This window comes from Phyllostomus hastatus, unplaced genomic scaffold, assembly GCF_019186645.2.
Source record: "Phyllostomus hastatus isolate PE091 unplaced genomic scaffold, TTU_PhHast_1.1 phas_scaffold_585, whole genome shotgun sequence".
Lineage (NCBI taxonomy): Eukaryota > Metazoa > Chordata > Mammalia > Chiroptera > Phyllostomidae > Phyllostomus > Phyllostomus hastatus.
The window spans coordinates 4,000,221-4,027,095 of record NW_025334037.1 but is presented as its reverse complement, the minus strand read 5'-3'; the positions used below and the strand labels follow the sequence as shown (position 1 = coordinate 4,027,095).

The 26,875-nt window shown below is 44.1% G+C and overlaps 1 protein-coding gene across 2 annotated transcripts in view; it reads right to left on the bottom strand.

Moving 5' to 3' along the window:
- TEAD1 (TEA domain transcription factor 1) overlaps positions 1-26,442 on the bottom strand; it is a 247,793-nt gene extending 221,351 nt beyond the window's left edge. The window contains exon 1 of one of the 2 annotated variants that reach the window (XM_045825358.1): positions 26,055-26,442. The gene's annotated coding sequence lies outside the window, so the exon portion shown is untranslated. Of the gene's footprint in view, positions 1-25,299; positions 25,406-26,054 lie in introns of those variants that run through there. The other variant, XM_045825359.1, reaches the window with a different exon arrangement.
- Between the last annotated feature and the right edge of the window lie 433 nt (positions 26,443-26,875).

The window sequence follows — 26,875 nt, the reverse complement described above, 5'->3', positions numbered from 1 at the left end:
CCCCTTGGCATTAAATGTGTTTAAGATCTCGCCCTGGCTGGTGTGGCTCAGTGGACTGAGTGAGTGCCAGACTGAGAACCACAGGGCTGCCGGTTCAATTCCCAGTCAGGGCACATGCCTTGGTATGGCCAGGTCCCTGGTAGGGGGCATGTGAGAAGCAACCACACATTGATGTTTCTCTCTCTTTCTTTTTCCCTCCCTTCCCCTCTGTCTAAAAATAAATAAATAAAATCTTAAAAAAAAAAAAAAGATCTCAAACACTCCGGGAGTTTCAATTTATTCCAAATATAGACCTGAAATCATAAACTAAGGAGTGAAACCAGCAGTGTTTTAAATGATTGACCAGCTCCATCCAAACATCCCACACTTCTCTCCTGGGAGAAAATAAATTAGTTACAAAATAAAATCTCTAGAAAGTCTTCCATCACAGGAAGACAAGATTTTAAGATCAGTGTGCCTTTTCAGAACATTAGCAAAAACTAGAATATATGCAAAACTTATTTCCATGTCATTCCACAGATAAAACGTCATTTTGTTTAATAATTTTAAAATATATTGTGTTTATAGTTTGGGTCCTCTCACTACCTGAGCATTTTTCAAACACCTGGATGTCACAATTATAAAAACCAAATAGAGTTCTGCTCCTGTCCACAAGGAGCTCACAAGTTGGGTATCTGCACCTAAAATGAAAGTGTTTAAGAAATCTTTAGTAATAGAAAAAGGTCCAAAGTCCTTTGCAGCAGTATTTAATTCTCCTTACTTAAAAAAAAATTAACACAACCAGGATTTTTTTTTCAGTTTTTAAAAATATTTTATTTATTCATTGTTAGATATAGGAAGGAAGGGAGAAAGATAGGGAGAGAAACATAGAGGTGAGAGAGATACATTGACTGGTTGGCTCCCAGAAGGATCCTTTAAAAGGGAGATGCTGCAAAACCCAAAGTTGTGGCATTTGAATCACAGCATTATTCACCAAAGGACCTACTAGGTGACAAGGCCTGTGGTAGATACCGATCGTCATTAATCTCCATTCTTCATTATGGATTCATGACACCAGATTAAAACACTCCCAGGCCTATGCTTGATTCAATGGATGATAACTAAAGCTTCCCCCCAAAGATCACACATTCACTTTAATCCATTCGAATAATTTCTCAAACAGTGGGCTGGGTTCAAAGTGGGACTCAAGGTCAGACGATCCTACATGAAGCTAACCTTCAATAAGAGGGGTCAAGGAGTTCTGGTTACTGGGATTTCCTTCATTCCAGCTCACTTAACAAATGGTTAATTAAGTACCGACTGTAATGTCAGGGATTTTCTCAACACTGAGCAGTGATACTGGCAAATAAAACAGACATGGAACCTTCCCTTGAGGGGCTTACAATCTAGCTGGAAAGTTAGGCAATCAGTAAATTTCATTAATTTATTAATTTTATTGGGGGAAATAATACATGAAGAGGATGCCATAATTCAGAATAACAAGCAGCTGGGCCAGGGGGTGGGGGTGTGGGCACTAGATCTACATACCTCCCAGATGAGAAGGTCGGGTCAGGGAGAGTCTCTCGGAATATACAACCCACAGAAGATGTATTCTCATAACTTTCTAAATACTATTACAAAGGATGGCGTGACTGTTACTGAAAAAAGTTCTGAATAACTAGTATACATAATTTAGAAAAGACAAAAATACTTTTTAAAAAAGAATGAGGCTAAACTAATCTATAAATTTAATAAACACAGGTTCTGAAAAATTTTTAAAGTAGACAAAGTGTTTCTAAAATTTAATAGATGGGTAAACTTTGTGAGAAAAACCAGGAGGGAAATCTTAAAAAAGAGAGTAATGAGAAAGGAGTAACTGAGTTAGGTATGAAAACCCATCACAGAGCTATAATAATTGAAGCTCCAGGTAGAGAGTGGAACATACGAATGTAATGTATGGATCCACAGATTTCAGAAAAGATTCAGTGAGCAGCTGGGACACGCCAAGCAGCGTTAGGTGAAACATCTGGATCCCTACCTCCCTCTGTTTACCACAGCAGACCAATTCTAGACACAGGCAACTATGTAAAGTATGCTATGACTTCGTTTTTGTTTAAGTAGAAGACTTCTTTCCAATAAGTGAGATAGTCTTTGGCATGCAAATAAAAAACCCAAAGACCATAAAGGAAGATTTGATAAATCTGATTTAAAATTAATGAGTGCCTGGAAAAGTTATATAAATAACAAGGAAAGTGAAGAGGCCCATGACAAATGTAGAAAGAATATGTGCAAACTACCCCACCCCTGAAGCGTCCCTGAGATATCACTGGTGCTTCTCAAATTTTCATGTGCATTCTGTTCGCCTGGAATCTTGTTAAAAGGAAGATTCTAATTCGGCAGGCCTGGAGTGGAGATCTCAGCTTCTGTATTTCTTAACAAGCTCCCAGGAGATGTCATGTAGCCAAACTTTATACAACTTTTCTGAAGAGATGTGGGGCTTGAACTGAGTAGGACTCAGATGACTCCAGAGAATCACCTAGGAAGGTTTCAGAACACTCACAGAGGCTTCATCGTGAGCCATTCTGATTTAGATTAAGGGTGAACAGCAGGAATAGGAATCAGTATTTTTTTAAAAACTCCCTGGGTGACAAAGACACTCAGCCTGGTTTGAAATCCAGTAGAGGGGGTCATTTGAGTCCCTCCCTTGCTCTTTCTGTGCTCTGAATACTGCAGAGAGACCTGCCTGAACTTGTAGCTAAAACCATTCCTTTCCCCTCCCAAGACCCCACCTGCCCTCCCTCCCCCACCCCCAAGTCATCTTTCTGCAGCCTTGTCCAATCTCCTCCCACAACAAAGGCTGACAAAAAGGAGAAAACACAGCAGAGGAGGACTACATCATGGTTAAGCGACATCCAGCATCCCTGTGATGGCTCACTGGCTCGATCCCTGTTTAACCACTAATGCTCTGTGATCCTAGGCAAGCCTCCTAATCTTTCAGACTCCACTTCCTCATTTACAAAAACCGAGTTGTTGTAAGGGATAAACAAGCTGACCCATTGAAAAAAATCTGTAAACTGTAAAGCACCACAGGAACATGAGCTATATGTTAGATATGTGACATCTGGGAACACACACACACACGTCCAAACCCCTCATGTCCATGTCCCAATGACATTCTACATCACCCCCTTCCCCATCCCAGTTTAAGGAAAACAACCTTCTCCAGGCTTCCATTTTCTAAATATACAAGCTGAGCTCTATGAGCAGAACAGGTGGCATATAATATTTCATACAGAGCCTAAACTGAAAAGGTCTTTAAGTGTGTAGCACATGCCAACAAACAAACACTGCCTTATGTCTGCTTATGCACATGCTAAGAGTTTTCCAAAACAAACTGTACCTTCTTAAACAACTTCTACTTTATTTCTAAATGTTAAGTCTCACCTGAAATTTCCTCCCTGCTCATTTACACTGCCACATCTCCCCACCTCCAAGTCTGGGGGACAGTGGAGAAAGCAGGCATTTTGTTTTTGACACCATCCACACAAACACACATCTTAACTGGTATCAAGAGAGGCATTTGCTATTTAATCCATTCGCTAATAAAATCCATTGAATTTGGAAGATTCCCTGACAGAGGAAGCTTGAAGCACGTGCCCATCATACACACTGGATTTATCACAGGGAAGCATCTGCCAAGGGCCACTGAGAGCATGCCTTCCACATTGCTCAGAGATGGGAGGGGAAAAGAGAGGGGTGGCGCCAAGAGGCAGGACATTCGGGTCTAATGACACACCTGGCTTCCCTCTCTCCAGGTGCTCAGCCAACCAGAACTCCTCAGTGCCCACAGGGTATGACTAGGAAAATTCCTCACCTGCCACGTTGGAACCAAGCACCACATAACCTAAATCCACAAGGCGCAGAAGGCAGCAGAAAGGCCTAGGTCAGACCTTGAAATGTTCCAGTTTGAGCTAAACATCTTAACGTTGCTCCCTGGGACTAAATCCATAGCAGAGAACAGGATGCAGGACATCAGCCTTGCATGGCCAACCAGGCAGATGCCAGGTGTCACCACACTGAGCTAGCTGCCTTCGGTGAGTGGGGCCTCTCCAGGATACCACACGGGGCATGTTTCCCAGCAAACTGGTTGGCCAGAGACCATTCGGTCTCAACCTAAGGGGGAAAAAAGGGTAGGGGCCAGGGGCTCTAGCAGAAGACCTCTGAATCAGGAACTGCAGCCAGCTCCAATGGGAAATGAAAAACAGGAAATGGAAAACCATCAGGAAATGAGACTATTCCCAAGGTCTCTCATCTCCTCCTCTGCACCACTGCTTTGTTCTTTTCTCTCTGCAAAGCCATTTTAGTCCACACTTCTCTGCACCCGTGGGTCAGATATCTACTCCCCATTTGCCTTTTCCTTGACCTACAGTGTGAGCATCAAAGACAAAGTAGGATTGCTCTCTCAATCCCAAAATACTCAGGAGACAGAGTTTAACTCAGCTGGGGTCAGATGTCCACCTTTGATGCAAACATCAGAGCTTAGGGTCTAACTATAGAGGATATCTACCTGTCCAGCATAATTACAAAAAAAATAACAGTACAAATGGCAGCTTAATGAACTCTGACCTTTGTTAAAGACACAAGGTTTTCCAAAGGTACCATTTTGACTTCTTATTATCACTCCAAAGAAGCACAGCTGTACAGTCAGATCCTCAAATAACAGATAAATGTCTTCTTTGTAGCTTGCTTGTTGGTTGCTCGGGTGGGAGAAAAAAAGCATCTTGTTGTTATCAAATAGGAGTTTATTTCTGGTTCGTCCTTTTGCCGGGAAACGAGCAAAACCTGGACAATTCACGAAAATGTCCTTGAGATCATGAATACAAGGGGGAGAGAGGCAGCCGTGGTGCAGACACACAGCACACACAGAACTGAAGCCTTCTGAGGCAGATGTATGAAAAATAGTTTTCCATAGGTAGAATCTGTTCAGTGTAAAGGTTATGCAAAGCTCCTTCCTTACAAAAGTCACTGGGTTTCTCACAAAGTAGCCCCAAAGAGTCCATAAGTCGGGGGGAGTCTCTTTCACCGGGGGCAACACACACATTCCTCACTGATCCTGGGATGCTCTGTGTGGTTGCTAATAAGGTATCTGTTACAGGAGGCTTACAAATCCATTTACATTGATTTTAATTAATGAATCAATCCCTGGCCCTGAACAACTTGGTTCAGAGACAGTAAGCAATTCAAGATTCAGTCTGTATTCCCAGCCTAAAATCTACATTAAAAAGAAGTTAATTCTCAGATCAATACAGGACAAATAAAAATAATTAGGTTTGTAGCTCTAAACAAAAAAGAAACATCACTTCCAAGTTTAGACAATAACTCTTCATACATTAATAAGAGGAATGTATTTTCAGTGATTTCCTAACAGACTCACCTGGGGTAAGATTTTTTTTTGTACAAGCCTGAAATCTGGAAAACCAGAGTCAGATATTATTATGACTTAGTCAAACCTCTAAAATCAACAGAGCCCAACTTTCTCAAAAACTTATCAGAACCTTTTAGCCTAGACTGAAGTTGAAGAGAGAATTACCCGAACACAAAACACACATGACAAGAAAGAACAAAGTGGCACTCACCAGCCTGGCTGTGCTCTAAACCAGCCACACTTCATTAAAAAGGCAGTCAAACTCTTGCATTTGCTTTTATTTTACCTTTTACAAAGGCTGAAGTAGAGTTTGACCTTTCTGTGCTATTGCCGATTATGAATTGGAAACAAGCTCCATTTAAAAGAAAGCATCAATATATGAATCCTCATCATTTCATTTTTTTCCCCCTTCTTTTTCCTAGTCTTTCCACAGGGTCTGTGTACCCAATCTATTTTTAGACTTTTATCAGAACTTCCAATGACTCCACATAAACCTATAGTGGAAAAAAAGTCTAGTTTTAGTCCCATTTTCTCAAATCCAACAGCTAGTGCAGAAAAAGAACAGAGGAATTAGTCAATAAATGAAAACACATCACACTCAATTTTAATTTTTTAAGATAAGAAAGTCCATAAATGCACAAGCAAAACATAAAGCAGCAGTGAGCACCAACCCCACACAGAGACACCAGCCCATGTCTGCTCCAACTTAGAACTCAGACCAGTGCAGGCTGCTCCTAACAGAGAAGAATAAACAAAAATGCAGCAGACCCATTACTCTGGGAAACAACCACCTCACATTTCTTGCCTACTTTTAAAAATATGTAATAAAAGTTATCAAACTGATTTTGAAATCTGTACGACTGCCCCGAAACACTGCAAAAACACCCCCCACCCCTGATCAAAGAGCCTGTGTATAAGGAAATAAACTGCAAGCAAAAGCAAGAGACAGGCCAGAGCTCCAGCGGCTGGCACACGCATGTGTTCTCTCCTCTCTCCTTCCCTCCCTCCCACCCTCCCTCCCTCCTTCTCTCTCTTCCTTTCTGTTTCTCAACTGGGTGAACAAAACAAAAGGAGTTGACACTTTAGCTATACATATGGACTCCAGAGCTCCCTGCCTAATGTCAGCTTGCATGCCCACAAGTTTTAGGATTCACTGGAACACTAAAGCTCCTTGAAACGTTGCCATGCGTTTGTCGGAGCATTTGGGCAGACCCAGCCTGCCACCTTCCCTGGCTGAGCCGTGCAGGGCTGCACAGCAGAGCGGGGTATGCCAGTGTAGCCTGACATCAGATCAAGACCACAAATTATAACCAGTTTCAGTAAATTGACTCGAGTGCCTTTGTTCCTCAGACATACATCTTCCTACCGCTTACAAACGCAGGCAGCAAAACCTAACCACCAATGCGACTATAGCCAGGACTGGGAAAGGAAGTTATTGAAGCCTGGATTTCCTGCTTTTGCTTGTAGCCAAGAACTATGAGGCTTGTAGTGGTTTCAGGAACTGACTCATCTAATGATTCATGGATAAGATACTGCTTTTAATATGCTTCTGACCCAAAGACTCAAGAACTTCAAAACCAATCTGAACCTACGTTTCACTCTTATTTGCAAATGAATAGCCATAGCAAATAGCAAAGTAAACAGGAGGACAATGGTTAGTGAAACAATGAAAACATCACACCAAGGGCAGGAAAAGTAGAATGAAAATATCACATGTGAGGCCATGAGCAAAAGCCTAATCCGTGGGCTGTGACTTGACAGTGTCCAAACTTCCCAAAAGCCGATAACAGGTGGGACAAGGTTTATTTTTAGATGCCATTCCCCTAGATGTAAAAATAGATTTAGCACAGCCATATTTTAATTCAGGAGCATCTGGGGTTGTGACTCTAAATACCCAAGATGTAAAGAAGCGTGCAGCTCTAGATTTAACTGTTACAGTTGCAAACCAGGGAGAGTTCCAGGTTAACCGTCAAATGAGCAATGGATAATCAAGGACTCGAGGTGGAACTCATTCTCTTAAGTCGTCCTCTACAGAAGACTGCAATTTTTTATTTCCACACACCTTCAGACCATTCCTCTCTTCACCACCCTCAAACACACAACTACACACACACCCAGTCCTGAAGAGCAAAGCGCTCTAAAAGTACAAAGTCGGGAGCTGGCACCTCTGGCTACTCCCTGTGATGTCCCCATGGCTTCATTCATCATCAGGAAGTCCCACTAGGGAACGGTTTTCAGTCCTCCCTCACCTGCTAATCCTTGGGTTTTCCCTGCTCCCTAATATAGGACATTAAGCACAGGCCCAGTTTCAGGGGTGGTTTTCAAAGTGTTTACAGGTTTCAACACAAGCTCAGTGGCACAGAGGGAAAGGGGGTAAGAAAACACAAATGTAGGCTGCTGGGGGGCAGGGGTGGAGGAAGCAGTGAGAACAGTTGACCAGGCAAGGCCAAAGTGCAGGGGCTGGCTGGCAGGCGCTGGGCTCCTCCAACAGATTTACTGACATGACGTCAGTGGCTCCAGTCCAGCTTTTTCTTTAGCAGCTTTTACCACTTGCCTCCCGAAGCCTCTACTATGTTAGGGAGCCACAGGACCACAGTGAAAATTCCCTTTGTGAAACCAAGTTTACCTCAGGGCACAGAGGCCAGCCATGAATTAAAGGCTCCTCACCCTCTCTCTGTGCCCACGGAGGAACGGGAAGGGCATAAACTCCAACAATACTGTACTTTCCTTAATACAGAAGAACCATTAAATGAAGCTAACTGCCTTAAAGCCCAGAGGCGGGGTGGGGGGCAAAATTTCACAGGCCAGGACACTAATTAATTTCTCAGGGATGTCATGAATGAGAATAATTTCAGGACTATTCACTCATTCTGTTATGAGGCTGTGTTGGCTGGACTGTGAACGCATACGGCTTTGTTTCACCAACAACAACAAAAAATATTACTGAAGCTGAAACTCCAGGCCTGAATGGAACCTCCAAAGAAAGCATTACAGCTTATCTTTAAAATGAGTTTTTGGTGGTTGTTGTGGTTTGTTTTTTTTCTAAGTGCATATTCGGTGATGCACCAACGTGAGCATAACACAATTTCCAAAAAGCAAAGACAGGAATTGCTAAAAATAACTCTAATAGCAGATCTGTTAAACAAAAAAAAATACTCATTTCAGACTTACAGGCTTTCTATAGTATACCCAACAACAGCATACCAGCTGTGTTTCGTGTAAGACTCCACTGCATAAATCTGACCAAAACTACAAAGCTTTAAAATTCTTTCAGCTTCTAAAAAAATGTGTTAGTGATAAATTCTTTAAATGACTAGAAAATTAAATGTATTCTATTTTAAACACTTCAGAAGAGGAAGGTATAAAATTTAACAAGTATTTATTCAAACAGATGTGTGCAAATGACCCCAGCAACATCATCAAACTATGGTTTGAATGGCTCAGAGAGGTAATAAGGTAAGAAATTTCTCACCTTTTGCTTATTTAAACACGGGGTAGAACAAACATCACTCAAGTCTTCTGTCAAGTCCACATTACCATGAGCTTTGGCCCTACCATGACAGTCAAACCCTGGGGAACTCTTTGATCTGGACTTTTTCTTCAGGGAGAAAGGACAAGATGACAAGCACAGGCATGGAAGTGGCAAATGACAGTCAAAGGGGTCGGCATGAGACAAGTGTGCAAGGGAATTTTTTGACTATGGATCAACAGGCTGACATGGTAGGTGGGATCCATTTCTGAAGGCATGGAGGGGGTGGGGGGAGCAGAGACCCTAGAATCTACACCGTAGCCTTGAAATACCATCTTCCACTAAAAGGAACCAAAACTCTGGAGAAATGCTCTGCTATAAGTCCAAGAATATACAAGAAGGAACTGGACATCAAGTAAGCTATAAAAAACTATTAGGCTCACATCATAAGGACACAGGAGTCCACTAAAGAAACTCCCATTGGCCAAAGATGGTGAAATCTGAGCATCAATAAAAAGAGTAACTGCAATGGATTTAAAAACATCCAATCATTTAAAATCTGATTGTATAAAGATACCAAAAAACAACAAAAAAAACCCAGAAAACCTGCCTTTCCTGTATAAATTATATACCAGGTTAAGCAAATAATTGATGAGAAAAAGTCTCTCTTTCTCTAAAAGGGTATTGTAGGAGTAAATGAAGAAGGAATTAGAGGATTGGAATATTACCAGTGGCTCCTATGAAATAACAGGTATAGGCAGAGATCATGAAATTAGTAGTTGCTAATATCACAAAGACTACCCAGTAGGGGCCTCCTGGTAGAGTACAGGAATACTAATTACAAAATATTCCTGTCAAAAAGAAGTTAAACCTGAAGCAGATCAAGCTTCTAGATCTAAATTCCTACTTACAGGAAATATGCACGATAATCGAACATGATAAAGGCCACCATGAGGACACAACTGCAAAATCCAAATGAAGGAAACAATAAGGCTTTCTGATAACAAATCAACTGCAACAAAGGGGGAAAAAAAAGAAGGCAGGAGGTCTTTGAAGAGTTTTAAGAACACAGTAACCAAATGTAACCTGCTGGTCTTGTTTGGAACCTGATTTGAACAAAGCAACTGTGGGAAAACAGTTATGAGATGACCAAGAAAATCTGAACGGTGACTAGGTATTTGATATTAAGGAATTATTGTTAACATGTTCCTATGATAGTATACTTGGTGCTTTTAAAAAATATATTTTTACCCTGGCTGGCATAGCTCAGTGGATTGAGCGCGGGCTGTGAACCAAAGTGTCGCAGGTTCGATTCCCAGTCAGGGCACATGCCTAGGTTGCAGGCCATGACCCCCAGCAACCCCACATTGATCTCTCTCTCTCTCTCTCTCTCTCTCTCTCCCCCCTTCCCTCTCTAAAAATAAATTTAAAAAATCAAATCTTTAAAAAAAATTTTTTTAATATATTTTTAAAAATGCATGCCAAAAATTTACAGATGGAACAGTATGATACCTGGGAGGGGAGGTGGGTTCAGAAGAAACAGGAATGGCCAGTACTCGGTGACACCGCCTAAGTGACGGTGGTCCATGGGGGCTCCTCACCTTCCACTGTGCTGAATTTTTCCAGAACAAAAATTTTAAAAACCTAAAATAAAATGAAAAGCAGACACTGTTCCCGACCCCCTCCTTCAAAAGGAGAAAGACACTCTAGGAAGAGGTGCTTGGAACCCACCTTGTGGCTGCTGGGGGTGGCAATCGCAGTCATGACTGCACCCACAGCTAACATTTATGGGACACTTACTGCTGGGCCAGGCATGTGCTGACTCTCCGTTAACCCTTGCTATGACCCATAAGGAGAGCACTCCTATGTCCATTTTACAGGTAAGGATACTGGGGTTCAGAAAGATGAAAGAGGTTGCTCGAGGACAAACAGACAAGTGAATGAAATGTGTGTGGTACTACAAGCTCATAAACATAACGAGAATCAGAAAGAGTTACATCTTTTCAAAACAGTCACAACTTTTAAGACGTCTGGCTAACTCCATAATCCAAAAGCGTCCATGCTCTCCAGCATTTAAGAGCAGAGAAGTGGTGCTTTACTGATGACCATTTTTGGTGAAACTCAGGGAACCGCACAGGCAGAGTTTCTAAAATCTCGAAGTGATACGAGCAGAGAAGAAAACATGAAAAGTGGTGGGTGTACATGGGAGCATGTGTGCATGCAAGTGTATATGTGTATAAGGGTGTGTGTGTGTGTGTGTGTAAAACCATGAAAGCAAAAGGGAAATTGGCTAAAGAGAGAGAAAAACAACAGAACAGGAAGCCCAGCAAGAGGAGAGAAGCTGGGGAAAAGCTTAAAACTAAACCCAAAGGAGGAAGATGGAAAAGCAAATAAATGAGCTCCTGTCAGACTAGTCCAGTCTAGTTGGGAGAAACCCTCAGGATCTTGGATGGAAAACTGAAGGGCCGAAGAAGCAGGAGACTTCAGAATGGGTCGGGGGCCCCAATGGAGAAGCTCACTGTGAGCCATTTACCATATCTCATTATATTTCACTTTAAACTCACACTCAGGAAGTAGCATTATTTTCTTCATGTTTCAGGTAAGAAGATAGAAGCCCGAGGAAATTACTTTACCTGATATCATAGCCAATAAGCAGAACTCGAGTCTGACTTGAAAGCCATGCTTGTAGACTACTTTACTACATATATGAAGCACTAGGGAACCATACAAAATTAGGGCAACAGCAAGATGGCCAATAGTAGAAGTATCAGAAATGCAGTAGGAAAGACTAAGAAAGGGACAAGTTCTGAGAAGGAGGGGAATACAAGAGCCCAAGTCCCAGAAACTGGCTGTGAGTGGCCAACCCCTTTCAGCCCACAGTAACCAGAACTAGGTGAACAGAAGGAAAAGACGGTATCGACCAGTCCACTCCCTTCCCCTAAAAACCAACCACCGAGATGTCAAAGGTGGATAGCAATCCCATTAGCAACTCCATTTCAAAGCCTTGAAAGTCTTCTTTCAGAAGCCTGATTTTTAAGGGCTTTAAGGAAAGCCCTTAAGTCCTTTCTCCCCTACACCCCTACCACTGCCCATCACATATCACAGCCTAAGACATATCACAGCCTAAGACAGAGCCTAAGTCACCTGGGTAGGGAGGGAGGAATTCACTCCATCTCCCAGGTTCCCTAGCACTCCCAGTACTGAGTAAAGTCAAGGTCATCTGCCTAAACCCTACCCCCAGCATGAGGCAATTTCCATATCCAAGCCTTCAGGGCGGTAGAGGGGGCTAACTTATTCTGACAGCCTGCCAACAGAGCACATTCCAAAGAAAAACCAGATAAACTGGTAGGTCCAGTTCCAAGTTTCAAAACCACATCAGCCCCCTCATCTGCCCCTCCACACACACACACACACACACACACACACACACACACACACCCCACCCCCGCCTACAGAGCAGTCTGGATCAATCCAGTCCCTAGTAGTAGCTTTACCCTCTCATTTTCAATGGCTGAGATAAACAGTCTGAGAGGTAAGGGGTATTAGTGAGTCTCCAGAGTCTTTAAGGGCTGAAACCAAAAGGGAAAGGTGGATCTTGCCCTTTCTCTGGAAGATAAATGACTAGGGTGGGACAATTCCCCTAGGAAAAGCTTGATTGGGTCACACCCTGCCTTTTAGGATCCTAGCCACAAGTTCTGAAGCTGGAGTAAAATGGACCATCAAGAACACAAAACACTTCGTGTTTTTTTTGTGTGCTTTGTGTACTTGTTTTGTGTGCTTTGCCTTTCCTAAGCAGATGCTCCAAGTGAGGGGAAGTCTACCTTTGTTTCAATGTAACAATCTGTCTTAAATCCATTCAAATGCCACAATAAAATCCAGGTGACTTAATATATTGACTTCAGTTAGCCTGGGAGCTGTGAAGTCACACAGACCTAGGAAATTGGCTTCAAATTTTGGCACTGTCACACTGGCTGCGTGACTTTGGGCAGGTTACTAAACATCTCTGAGCTTCACTTTCTTCAACTACACACGGAGCTCTTAGGTTTCAAAATAAGGTAATGCTGAAAATAGGCTTAATATAGAACCTGGCCTATCAGCCTTCCTCTCGGATCCAAATTCTCCCAGAGTGGCCCAAAGGTTTAGTGCCTCTGAAAGAAGAGATAGGGAGTGAACTCAGCAGACTTGCATCTCCTCCACAAAATCTGGTTTGGGGAGGGGAGTGTGGGGTGGTGGATGGGATGACTCAGATAACAACACAATTTTCCAAAACTTTTCTGCCTAAGGCACTCACATTTTATCTCTTTAATCTGAACCTCAGCTTAAAAGCAGGCTAGAGGGGCAGGTGGGCCAGTTATCACCTTCCCAGAAACAGAAACCAAAGATTTTCAAGGGACCTTCCCAAGGTCACAGGGAAAGCCAGTATCAGAGGCTGTCCAGCCAAACCTTCCTTCCACACAGCTGGAAATGGAGGACCCTCAAAGGCCTTCTCCCAAATAAACTGCCCCAACAGAGAAAGTTCCCCAAACTCTCAACAGCAAAGCCCAGACACCACAGCTTCGGCAAGACCTGAAAGACACTACAGGGGCCTGAACACCTGCCCCAGTGGCTGCCTCAAGCACGGAAAAAACAACTCAGTGAACAGTGATGTCCAGAAACCCACCTGGAACTGAGCAGTGTCAGTACAATTACCTTTGGTTTTAGGCAAAGCACTAAAATTTCTGTAATTCCTAATATTCCACTCCATTTCCCTGCCTTAGGTATTCAGGCACACTGTAGGACATTTTTACACTCTCCCAAAGAACACAGATAAGCAAGTTCGAAACCACAGACTGTCAGGGAGCTCCAAAACCACAGGTTCAGCAACGTAATCAGATTTCAGTTACAAATTTCAGCTACCAACCTTCCAGAATTCCACCGGGAAAAACTTCCTAAATTAAACTTTGCTAGTCAAAAAGGAAATGAACCAAAGCTGAATCACTCCTATGAATGATGAGAATTTTTTCTTAATATGTTAGGAATTGATCCTTAGAAAAACAGAGGATTTTAAACAATTTGGTTGAAACTAGAACAAGTTTACAGGACAAGTTGTTCCCTGAAATTCCCCTCTGTTGTAGCTCCAGGCTCACAACGGCTCGGGACACTCCTTCAAGGAGGCAGTCCTGAGCTCCCCGCCAGGGCACCACGAAGGCCTCCTGCCCGGATTTTCTCTCCATTCCGCTTAATTACAGGGAGTCGGCCAGTTTCCTCAACTGTTTCCTATGAGTAGAATGACCATGCAGTTTACCGTCCGCAGGGACATTCTGAAAGTAAAAAGGGGCGCTGATGATGAAGGATTACACCAAGACAAGAAGCAGAAACCAGGCCTGTCCCAGGCAAGTTTACACAGCCACAGGGAACAGTAAAGGACAACCCTCTAGAAAACACACACGGATAAAAGCTGCCACAAACAGTTGTTATGAGAAAGATGGTCAGCACTTCGTGGGACAGGAACTAGAAAGACCAAGTTGAAATTAAAAAAGAAACAAAAAAAAAAAAACAACAACTAGGCAGGGCACAGCCTGAAACGTAGGGTATAAATTAATCTGACTCTGGGGGTCCCCCCGCCCCCACCGCCATCTTAAATCAATTTACAAATCAGATTCAATACTTGACTTGCAGCCTCATGTGCCTTCTGGGTCTCCCTTTCTTGTGAACTCCTAGTTCATCCCTTATGATTTAGTTCTTGGACTGTTTAAAGTATAAGCCACACAGGCAGTAAACACAGTCAACATTATTCATTAAGGAGAGAGTCATTCCAATTCATTGAAATCATTCTTTACAAAGGAAAAAAAAATCTCCCATTTTAGACATACCTGTAGGCTCCTCACTAAAACCAGAATACGGGGAGAAATGTAGACTCATATTAGGTCATCACTTTGAATACGAAGCTTAATCACTTGACCAGCAAAACGAATGCACAGTCGATGTGAGGAGCGCTGGGGGTGCAGCAGGGAGCAGGACTGACATTGCTCCATGTGGAAACTACATTAACTACCTTATTTTTTCTATGAGATTAAAGTTCATCTACCATACAAATTCACCCTTTTCAAGTGGGGTAAGCCCTCACTTAACATTGTCCACAGGTTCCACGGCTTTAACCAAAAAGACGCTAAACAAAACCAATTTTACCATAAGATAAGCTAATAGATATAAACAAGAGTTAAGCTCCTAAAGCATCTCTTCAGTGTTACAACGAAACAACGTTGAAGAAGATGACTTTTTTTTTTTTGAGAACATGCCATGTAGAATTCAGTAGCTTTCAGTAGACTCACAAGGTTGTGAATCACTATTTTTAAGTCAACCTTTCTCCCTTCAGCTGTCAGTTGGCTGCCTCTGAAAGCCCCTACCCCCAACAAGTTTACTCACCCCGCAGCAATCTTTAACATAAAGACTGGGAGGCCACATTAGCTACCACACAGTTCTATGTTCCACTCCAATAGGAGTGGATAAAATAAATCCCAGTGATTCTGGGCCCTGGCTCACACGGCTGCAATCTTAACTACTCAAACCAGTCACTGGGAGTCAGTGGCCCAGATCAAAAAACTAGGGGTCACTGATGCACACTGAAGTGTAGCTGGGAATCTGAGCAGAGCACGGCCAGCTCAGGAAACTGACTGAAAACACAGGTCCCTACCCACCAGCTTCCAGAAAGGACGCAGCTCACTTACCCAGGAAGTACCTGGCTACTAACCCAAGTAGACACTCATCTTGGATTAACAAACATGCTCTTACATATGCAAAAAACACTGGCAAAGGGACAGGTTGCCATTCACATAACAGTATTATTATTTAAATCGTATTTAAGGCCCAAAGCAAAAAGTCTAAAGAGAGCAGCAGACCCAATTCCTGAGCTTAAAGTACCTGCTTGGTCTGGCCTTTAACAGCAGTCACACTGAGCTAGCTCTTGGTGAAACTTGACCACAATTCCTCAAAGCAGGTAACGTCCTATCCATTTTCCAGATGAGAAAACAGAGGGCACAGACAAGGTAAGCAGCCCGTGCTAAGTAGGCATTAAGAACTGCAGGAGGTGGCAAAGGTAGGGGGAGGTTCCTCTCTGCCTTTTGTTCTATTACCCAACTGAAGCTTAAAGCCCTTAAAACACCAGCAGTGGGGAATTCCTCCGCTGTGCATCCAGGACCCTAAGCACTGCTTCTCAAAGCAGAGTTCCTTACAGCCACCTTAAAGAAGAACTTTTAGAACCCAATCCCAAAGTGGGAAGTATGGTTTCTAAGCCAGAACCTAAGAAAGAGGCTTCTTTTGGGGCAGATGAAGGTATATCATGCTACCCACTTTTTAGAAGCATTGCCATTTAATTTGTGCTACCATCTGGCAAAGAATAACTTCAAATATGATGTATTTACTGATGGACTTCCTCTACTTTATTTATAGGGGAAGTGTGGCACAAAGAGATTAATGTAGGACTTCATGGGTTGCCCCAGCCCGAGACCAGAAATCTCGTCCTTCTAAGTAACTTTGCCTCAGCCCTGGGTGTTCCTCAAGAGTCCCTGTCCAGGCTGACCTGGCAGGAAATCTGTGAAGACCTGGTAGGCTAGATAACATTTGAATTTGTTATTTACTGACACCTCCCAAATGTGAGGCATATAGGAGGCATTCTATTGGAATTTCTGAATGGGGACACCATGGGCTCAGAGAGGAGGTACTATGTCTAAAGCCACAAAATCAGCAAGTAGCTGAGCCAAGAGTCCAACTAAGGTGTGTCCAACTCCAAACATGTGGGGCTTTTTGTCTGTTTGATTGAATTTATTGGGGTAACACTGGTTTGCCAAACCATACAACTCAATAAAGCATCATCTGCATACTGCATAGTGTGCCCATCATTCCAAGCAAAGTCTCTTTCCATCCCTGTTCCCCCACTATTTGCCCACCTTCCCTCACCCACCTCCCAAACCTGTGTTTTTAAACATGCACGATTAGCTTGCCTTCTCCCAAACCAAAATCAGGCAACTTCCTACTCCCCATGTTAACCAGTTCCCTCCTCTCTCTCTCCCTTCCTCCCTCCCTCCCTCCCTCCCTTTTTCTTCTTTCAATTAATTGTTCACAGCCAAGTTTCAGATCTGTACTAGCTCATGACTAGCAATAAACCTTCTTTATCACTATTAGAAGGTTGAATTCATTACTATGGATAGTATTTCAGGGAGGGGGTGTCTTTTTTTTTTTTTTAACAACTTAGACCCACTTTACTCCCAAACAGTATCTGGCAAGGAAAACAAAACAAAACAAAACAAAAAACCCTTTCCCTTCAAGGCCCAACTCCAACATTACTTCCTCTGCAAACCTTTCCTCAATCTCTACCACTAGGCAACAAAGCTCTTTGGAAATGTCATAAGCACCTACTCCATTGACTTTTTCCCCTTTATTCTGATATTACATAAAAAAAATTCATGCTCCTAAAAATACAAATTTGTAAAAAATGCAAGTCCCTCCCCCTGCCCAACCCACTGCCTCCAAGCAAGCCCTGTCAACAATGCACAATCTCCGAGATGCTTTTAGATAGAGATGTATACATGTTTCATCAACTCTAAGACACCACTGATTGGAAGATGCAACATGATTTTCTTTCTAAGAAATATTGTTGCAAAATCAACCATCCCAATATGCTTCCTATCACTTAGAAATCATATTTTATATATAATGAAACTTTTTCATCATGTCCACCTTGTGCATACATCAAGTATAAAATAAACTTCATATAGTACTCTTAAAACAACTTCTCAGAGAGATCAACATCCATGCTGTTTCCCACCCCATCGCCCTCTGTGACAACGAACATTCTGCATTTGCTCCACAGGTTTTGACTGGTGTGTGCAACTGCATCGTGGGTCATTACCACAGCCTGGCCAGCCATGACTGGAGGACATGTTCAAGTACAGAAGACATTTGCATTTTGGAGCTCATGAAATATGGGATACACAATTTTCCCACTGGACGGTGATGACTCTTACATGCCTGTTTCCCTTCCTGTACATTTTACTGATCACCATTCACTGACCACCTTTTACAGATCACCAAATCCCTGGCACACAGTAGCACCTGTAAATGTTTAAATGTCCAGGGTCAAGTAGCAGTTCTGTGCAAGACAGAGAGCATCTGAATTTCAAGGAACCCGAGGTGGAGAGAAGAGAGAAGAAACAAAAGAATGAAAAGCCACATATGGTTTAACAGCAGCAGGTTTGTCTCCGGGATGCTATCAGGATCACCTTTCCGATCCCCTTACTCTAGCGTCAAGGGAAACCATACAAGGGGCTCAGAGAGCTCAGAGAACATCCCTGCTACTCAAAAAGGAAAACTGCCTCTGCAAACAGACAGACAAGAATGAGTTTTTACACCCGTCACCAGCAAGCCTGACACAGCCACATCTGGAAACAACTGCTACATTCCCAAGGGGTCACAGATGAGAGCTGAGCACAAAGGAGGGGGTTCTGCCCATTTTACTGCTTCTCAGGCATAAAAGGGTACAAGCTTATTTTTGTGCAGTTCTGTCTTTAAAACGAACCAAGAACATCTTCTTGTATTCCATAGAGATTCAGTATATGTGCGTAGGCACATCACCTCACAATATAGGGGAAGAAAAATCCCAATTCAAGAGTTAGAAGACATGGCCAAATGTTGTCTGATTCAATCTAAGGATAAGAATCAGGGCATCTAGAACAATGGTTCCTAATCAGAGGTGGACACCACTATGGGGTCTCTTAGAAAAACAGAAACCATGCACCTCCCCAACCCTCCTAAGTCCACAGGAGTGATCACCAGGCTGCAGGAAGCTCTTGCTGGCTGCCATGCACTGGCTCAGGTGGGGACCACTGGTGTGGCAGAGGCTCCCTGGGGCAGGAGCAGAACAAGGCTGCCCTGGGTTTGAGTCAGAACCATCCTGAATTAGCCATGTAAAAGGATCAAAGTACTGTTAGTTACTAACCCCAAAGTCAAAATCTGGAAAAGGTGAGGGGCCTGGAAAGGTGAGAGACAGTGTGCCAGGAGGGTGGGCTGGAAAAGGCACAGACCATCTTGCCCTGCCTTCCCCGGAGCTTGGCACGCATCAGGGACACCGACATTTGCTGAATGAAATTCACATGGCTGATAAGCACATGGTCATGCACATCATCAAATTTCCACAGAGCCACCTACTGTGTGCAGAAAATCTGAGCGGGTTCTGGCAACTCAGGCAAGAAGCATCGCCCGCCCCTGCTCCCCTCCCTCAATTCACAGTGGAACCGATTTTAGTTTTTCTCCAGCTTCATCTGACATCTGAGTAGGTGTTCTACACCCTTTTCCCTATTTAACAATTCCTAGTCATAAAGGAAGCTGCTTCCTGCTCCAAATCACAAATAACTCACCCTCTGATCTCCAGTCATACAGATGCTAATCATCTTTACATTTTATATTTTCTGATTGTGGTAAAATGTAAAGGTGAAAGAAAATTAGGGATCTATTTTTAATGCACAACAAAACTAGAAACCTTTTTCTCTCAAAATAAGAACAATATCAGCCTTATCTCTCCAGTATTTAAAACAAAACCAGGTTTTGAATTATGGGATTTTCTTGGCTCTGCCCATATGAAATGCTATTAAGTAGTTTGTTTTCTGTTTTCCTCTCAATGAAAATACCTGATGAGGTCTTCTAAGTGTCCCAGATTTCAAGGCAGGACTGAGGGCTGGGGACTGAAGGTTCCCTCAGCTGATGGGGCTCTTTCCAACTCTAACCACCATTGTCCCCCAAAGGCTTTCAGATGAAAAGGCAGAGAGGGAGAAAGGGTTGAGAAAGAGATTCCACCAAAGGAAGCATCACTCACAATGGTTTCAATGGTTTTGGAATCAGCTAGCCCCCATGACACCCCCAACCACGGTGATGGGTGATCTGAAAATGAAGCATATCAAAATGCTATTGATAAGCTAAATTACCAGACAGCTTATCTGAGGCCCACATCCGCCATATGGTGCCCCAACTTCTGCCGCCTGTTGCTGCCACAATAGACACGCCTACCCAGCAAGCACCATCGGACAGAAACCCAGCAGCAGTGGCATGCGGGGCGGCTAGTGTTTACATTTTATTTTGTGCTGTTAGCTTTGTGGACCCCCACCCCAACAGGGACTTGAAACACACACACATTCAATGTCAAAAATAGGTGTTACCTGCAGACATGTGCATGCACACCTCATGGGTGCATGCAAATGGGTATACATCAGGTGAACAGAGAGAAAACCAGATGTCAACTTCAGAACCGGAGCTGCCGGGTGGGGGAGGGCAAGCCAGGCAGGCTCCCAGCGAGGGCCTCGAGCAGACAATGCTCTTTTCTCAAAACACTCGGGCGGGCGGGCCTTGGGGAGTGGCTATTTAAAACACTTGGCTCCTTTTATTTCACCACCATGGAAGCGAATTCGGCTCTGAAGTGCCAGAGCAAATGAAGTCATTTGGTTTCCGCGGGCTCCCTTTGCATTCTAGCTGTAGAAGTGAGACCAGACAAGAGTCGGAAGGTCCAGCTGAAGTTGTTCTTTCTTCCAATTAAAACTGATTCCACAGAGGAGTTGGTGCCTGGGCTTATTAACTTTTTTCTTTGAAAAGACAATAAGGTCACAGGAAATTTAAAGGACACTGGACACTGGAATGAATGCTGTCAAAGATGACTCCCTTGACGAAATGCCATCAAGTCAAAGTTTAGGGACGACTAGATAAGGAGATCACTTTCCAAAGGCTTAGTTGATATAAAAGATTAATGGGGACTTGTGTCAAATGAATTCGTAAGATTTCTGCATTTCTTTCTACTTTCTGCTCTCTCTAAAAAGGTTCCTGCCTTCGCAGAGATGATAGCATTGATAGTAATAAAATATTCATTATTTAGTTTACTATCTATTGGGGGAAAACACTGGTTTTCAAAGAACTCAGAACATACAACATCTGGTTATGCAAAAATGCACAAGATGCAGGTCTGGATAGGTGCAAAGCAAAAAAAAAAAGTAAATAAAAGACAATCTCCCAATATTCAGATCTAATTAACTATTACATAAAGGCACTTATTTCATCCCCCCAAATTACCCACACCTCAGCAGACAACATTCTTAGATGAACTTTTCAAATTTTCTTAAACATTCTCAGTAAAAAAAAAAAAAAACCCTTTCAAGTTAAATTGAGATTGCACTTGAACTCCATCCAAGAGCAGAGCTGAACTGAATTATGATAATTAGAAAGCTGTGCCTATAAAAATGCAGCGCAGTTCATGCATTTTTTTAAAAGTTCATGCCAGAGAATATAAGTTCAATATGTTCTCACATAATTAACATTTCCCACCATTAGCAGCAGTTTTTCAGTTTATATATCAGTAAAAACAACAGCACTCGTCATTGTTGTATATTCCCATCAATAGTGTTCCAGTCACTTTGCACATACATCCAAACCTGTCCCAGCCTAAAAGCAACCGGAATTTCCCACTGGAGATGACGGCGACTTAACTTGTTCATCAATAAGCTGGCTTTTCCTTGGAAACCCATTTTCCAATGCTGGGGTCTGTCTGTCCCTTCAGCTAAAACTGCTAATGAAATCCTAGGGCAGAGCTTTAATTAATTAGTTTTTAAACTAATGTGGAAAAAGGCAGAAACCATTGCATCAGGATAGTAAATACTGATTTAAAAAGCTGGGGGGAGGAGAGAGGGGCTCACAATACAGCCAGCATGGAGCCTTCCCTTGGCCTGCCACAAAAGTAGAAAAGACAGCCTCTTGGAACCAACCTCCCCCACCAAAATCCAATCAGAAGAGAGACCAGTGGTTTCACAGTTAGCCAAAGACTCCCAGACGATGGAAACTATTTTTTAAGAATCCTCCCAACCATGCAAAAAGTCAGTGAACAAAAGAATTTAAGAGCTGAGAGTGAGCTACCCTGTAAGGACCACCATCCCAAAAACCCACTCTTCAGGGGCATCCCGTTTGCTTTAACTAAAATAAAAATACATATTTTAAAATTATCTTATTCTGCACCACTACACAGCCCAAATGTATCTGAAGAAATGGCGGAACTTCAACTGTGAGTGTAAATATAGGACAAGGTCAAGGAAGCTTGTGATGAGTATGTTACAGATTAAGGACTCTCAATACTTAACAGCTTTGAAATAGAACAACACAAAAACCCACACAAAACACTCCAGATATTTAGATCCAAACATTCTAGCTTTCCAAAAACTACCCCAGAATAGAGAAGGCCCCTACCCTCCCTGATTTCAGATGTATCCACTAATTGCAAAGGACAAGGGGGCCCAACTTGGTATTTGTCAAAAAGCCTAACCCTGAAACATTAAGTGCTTAGCATGAACCTGAATTATTTGATGGTATCACCTTTGTGAATATGAAAGAATAAAATACATCACTGATATTGTTCCAACATGACTGGGATCTAATTTAAATGCCACAGGGTAATCTGTGTCTTCTACAGATAAAATTTTTAAAAAGCACCACGCAGCTATAGAAGATTATTCCAGCCATCAGTTCAGTCCCCGAGAGCCCAGCGGCAAAGCCTAAGTTTGCTAAAGGGCAAAAAGCTTAAAATATATTCTTCTTACCAAGTTCAGAAGTAGGACATGAGCACTCTGCTGTTCCAGTCACTGAACTCTAAAAGGGAAGCTGTAATGCCTGCATTTATCAACAGCAAGGTGGGCTCTGATTTCCTTGCAGTTCTACAGAGAAAGCTGGACAGCATTCTTCAGTCTTTGGAGAAAACAGGCCCAAAAAGTTTTATCACTAAACAGATCCAACCCTGAAGCACAGCTTTCACCCAGCAATATTTTCTTCTCCTTTTGCAATCTATTGGGAACAAGACTAGGTGCCTAAAATATAAGCTTGAAAGTCTTATCTACTATTTGCATGTGAACATGGTCATCGTACGTACATTAGATCATATATGCAATGCAGTTATTTGCACCAACCTTCTGAGTGATAAAACACAACAGTTTTCATTTGCAGGCAATATAATCATGCTCACAATTAACACATAATAACATGTGAGATTAGAGCAAAGACTAATCCCACAGATGCGCAGGCTCTTGTACAACCACTGCGTATGAGATAATCAGTCCATTTCTGAAGCAAGAAACCTTAAAGTATTGTTAATGGCACAGCTCATTTCAACAGCCTCTGTAATGTTTGGGATCTACTTTCTCCAACAGTCCCTGTTACATACTTTTCTGCTGAAAATGTAACAACAAATATGATCGAGACACAGATGATAGACAACCACAAGTATATCCTTCCCAAATTTCCCCATTGAGAAATGCCCTCTTATACTTGCTGTTCCGTATTGTGAGGGCCAGCAGAATTCAAAATTGTTTATAAATGACTGAAGCTCAAGCAGCAAAAACAAAAAACAAAACAAACAAACAAAAAAAAACCCCAAAAACAGAAACCTGGCTTTCCTTATGACCAGCTTGTCCTTTTTCTAAATAAAAGGGGGTGCCAATCCCCAAAATAAGTGTATAAATATAGAATTCCTGCTGTATAAAGCAAAAGATGGGCAGAGGAGACAGAAGGGAGGAGAAAGCTAACCTCCCAGGGCTGCACCCCCACCCCAACTCTCCCTTCTGTGTAATTAGTTTGCTGCTGCAGCACAGGCGCACACTGTACCACAATGCAAGGAAGCGCCTCTCGGTGAGAAATTCATTTCAGTCTGGCTCAGTCCAAGTTAGGTTGCCCCCCCTCCTTAAATTAAATTTCACTAAATATATGTCATGGTGAGCCCTGGTTTATGTTTTGGGAAAAGAAAAAAAATCTCTAATAATCTGTCAGGGATATTCTCTGGATGGAATTCTGTCACCTTACAAAAGATCACACAGAGGACTCTAAACAAAGATTCTTTCCTATAATATATTTTTACTATCACTGTCAGCGCAGTGTCACACTGGTTTTGTTTCAAAGTTGTAAAAAAAAAAAAAAGGAAAGAAAGAAAGAGAAAGGGTATTCTAATAGTCCCCTAAAACTGTGGATCAAATAATACTTACCATTTCAGTAGAAATAAAATGGTCTACATTGGCACTTTTATACCATCATGAAGAACCAGTAACGGATACTGCTTATCAGTTCATTTTTTTATACCAACAACAAATAAAAGAATTGTAAACTCCATTTAAAACCTGAAACCTGAGAGTTCAACACAGAGTTACACATACAAAGAAATGCTAAACAAAAATATCTGTGACCATTTATGGAAATACTGAGATTAGAAAAATAAGCCTTTCCCCGAAAATATTATCAACAATTCAAAACCTCACTGTTGACAAAGGTTCAACTAATCCATTTGTCTTTCCTGAGTCACTCTGTAATTAGTTCTACTATTTCCTTCTAAAGAGAAAAGATTCTTACCAAAGTTGGATCTCAGTCTGGCCCGTATAAGCATTCAGATGTGATTGGGCCCAAAGATCCTATTTACGGAAGGGCACAAACCCAACTGTGAAAGGATGAAGCACTGGGCACCGCCTGAGGTCTGTGCCCCAACCCCTGCCTCCAGAGTTCTCTAGCAGAGAATCCCCCCCATGAATAAGAAACAAGCAAGATCCATGGCAGACTGCAGACAAGGAGCCCACTGGGTGCATTCACAATGCAGGGAGATCGCGTTTTCCTGAAGGGATCTATCTACTCAGGTAACCACCTGCAGGAACCTGGCACACCACAAATGATCAGACCACCTAAACTTCCAGAAACAATCATACTATAAGGGGGGAGAAAGGAACATGTGGTTGTCCTGAACGGATAGTGTTCTCTACTCCGTTGCAGTATCTGTAGAATTTTATTTTTATTTTTACACTATTTTGAAATCTGATAGGTTTTGCAGACCTTTCTGTCCCAGGACCTGGGTTTCCTCCAAGGCACTGTTTTTAAAAGATGGTTTTTTTACATTACCCGCTCCTGCAACATCATCTGTCTCTAAGTTTCCAGGGCTTACTAAGGTCAATTTTCATTTCTGCAAATCACAGGCAGCCACTTGCTTCTGAGAAGTTAACAAGCCTTCTGAGAAATGCTGGTGGCTGGTATTTCATTGTTTCACAAATATTTTTGTCCAGTGACACCATTCGACTTTAAATAAATCTTTAAAAATCATTAAAAAGCAAGGGAAATTATGATCTGGATTTTATTTCTTTCGTGGGAGGAGAATAGGGAGCTGTGAGCCCTCCATTGTTTTCGACTCATTTAAAATGTTACCTCAGTTAAAAAAAAATACACATTTTTTTTAAAAAGGAAACTCACAGAAGTTGAACTTTCTTTAAAGCGGGCCTCTGGACTTTTGAAAACAAGTGTTGCTACTACGAACAAAGACTAGAAGTGCACCCTGATTTTTCTCTCCTCCTGGGGATCATTTCTCTTCCAATAAACAAACAAATCTCCCAGTATTTCCTACCGAAGGGAAGTTTTCCAGGGAAAGTCTCCTCCAGGGTTTGGTGGTAACTGCGACTCAGTCTTTTTTGGACACAATGTTTCTGCTGACTCCTGAAAATTTTCCACTTGAATGTGCAATGAAGCAGCGGCGGCGGCAGCAACAGTCCTGGAGAAGCGGCAAAGACGACCGTGCCTTCTTTCATCTTTGAAAAGGAGCGAAACCCCCACGAGCGGCACAAGTCGGCGAAGACCCCGGGCGGGCCTCGGGGGGGCCCAGACGACTGGGGCGGCCCGGGAGGCTCTGTGTGGGGGTCGAGCCGGCTTCGGGCTCCCAGGCGGATCTCCCCGCCCGCGCTTGCTCGAACTTCTGACTTCTCCGAGAAAACGTGAAAACGGCCGGACGATGTGAGGGTATGTGCGTGTGTGTGCGCGTGCGGGCGGGAGAGGGGGGCGCGGGGGGCGCGGCGCTGCCGGCCCGGCGCCTCCAGGGCCGCCATCGGGGGCCGCCTGTTGCCGCGCGGGCTCCGCAGCGCGCAGCCCAACTTGGCGTCCCGGCAACTCACGCGGCGGCGCTGGGCCGCTCACCTTGAAGGGGGCGCGGGAAGGGAGGCACCGGGGCCCGGCCCCGGACCTCCGCGTGCCGGCTCGCCCGCCCGCCGCACACAAAGCAGAGCCCGGAATGAAAGAGCGGCCAGAGCGGAACGCGCCACTGGCCCCCTACCCCGCGGCGCCCCGTGCGCCCCTCGCACCCAGCAACAGCCCCGCGCGCCAACTTACCTCGCGAAGGGAGCCGCCGCAGCGCCCGGTGAGTCCAAGGCAAACTTCGGTGCCGCTTCCCCCGCCCTCAGCTTGGTGCCCGGCTCCCTCCCCGACTCCCGGTCCCCGAGCTGGGCTACCCCACCCCTACTTAGCACCGCTCCTGCCCCGGGACCGGCTGGGCACACTGGGCTACTGCCCGCGGCTCCGGGCAAAGGTGGACGGGGGGGGGGCTTCACTGCATGGCCTGTCCCCGGACTCGGCCGCCCCGGGCCCGGGCCCCGCCGCGCGGACTGACCCACAAGGTGGAAGCGAGTCTGCAAAGTGCTTGGTGGGCGCCCGCGGCGGGCGGCGGGGCCGCGGCGGCGGCTGCAGAGGCTCGGCTCGGCTCGGGCGGCGAGGCGCGGCGCGAGCGATGCTAAGAATGTTCGGAATGAGGACAGGAATGAAATGAACGCCAGGACCGAACTCGCTCCGGAGGGGTGGGGCCTTGGTGACGTCATGCGGCCGGCCGCCCGGGGCCGGGGGCGTGGCCTGCCGCCGCCGGTGACGTCATGGGGATTCGGGGCGGGCCTGGCTGGACTGCCAGGCGGTTGGGGCGCGGGCTCCCCCCACAGAGCGGTGGCGGGGCGGAGTCTCGCGCCCACGGAGGAGCAGGGCGCGCGCGGGAGCTGCCCTGCCTCCTCCAGGCGCGGGCTCCGGGCTTTGTCCCGAGCTGGGCGGGGTGGACCGGAGGATGGAGGCCTGGAGGAGTCTGCGTCCGCGCGAAGAACCCTGGAAGCCTGGGTTCTCTCTTTGGGGCGGCGCCGAGGCTGGGGCTGCGTGCGCCGCGTCAGCCCTGC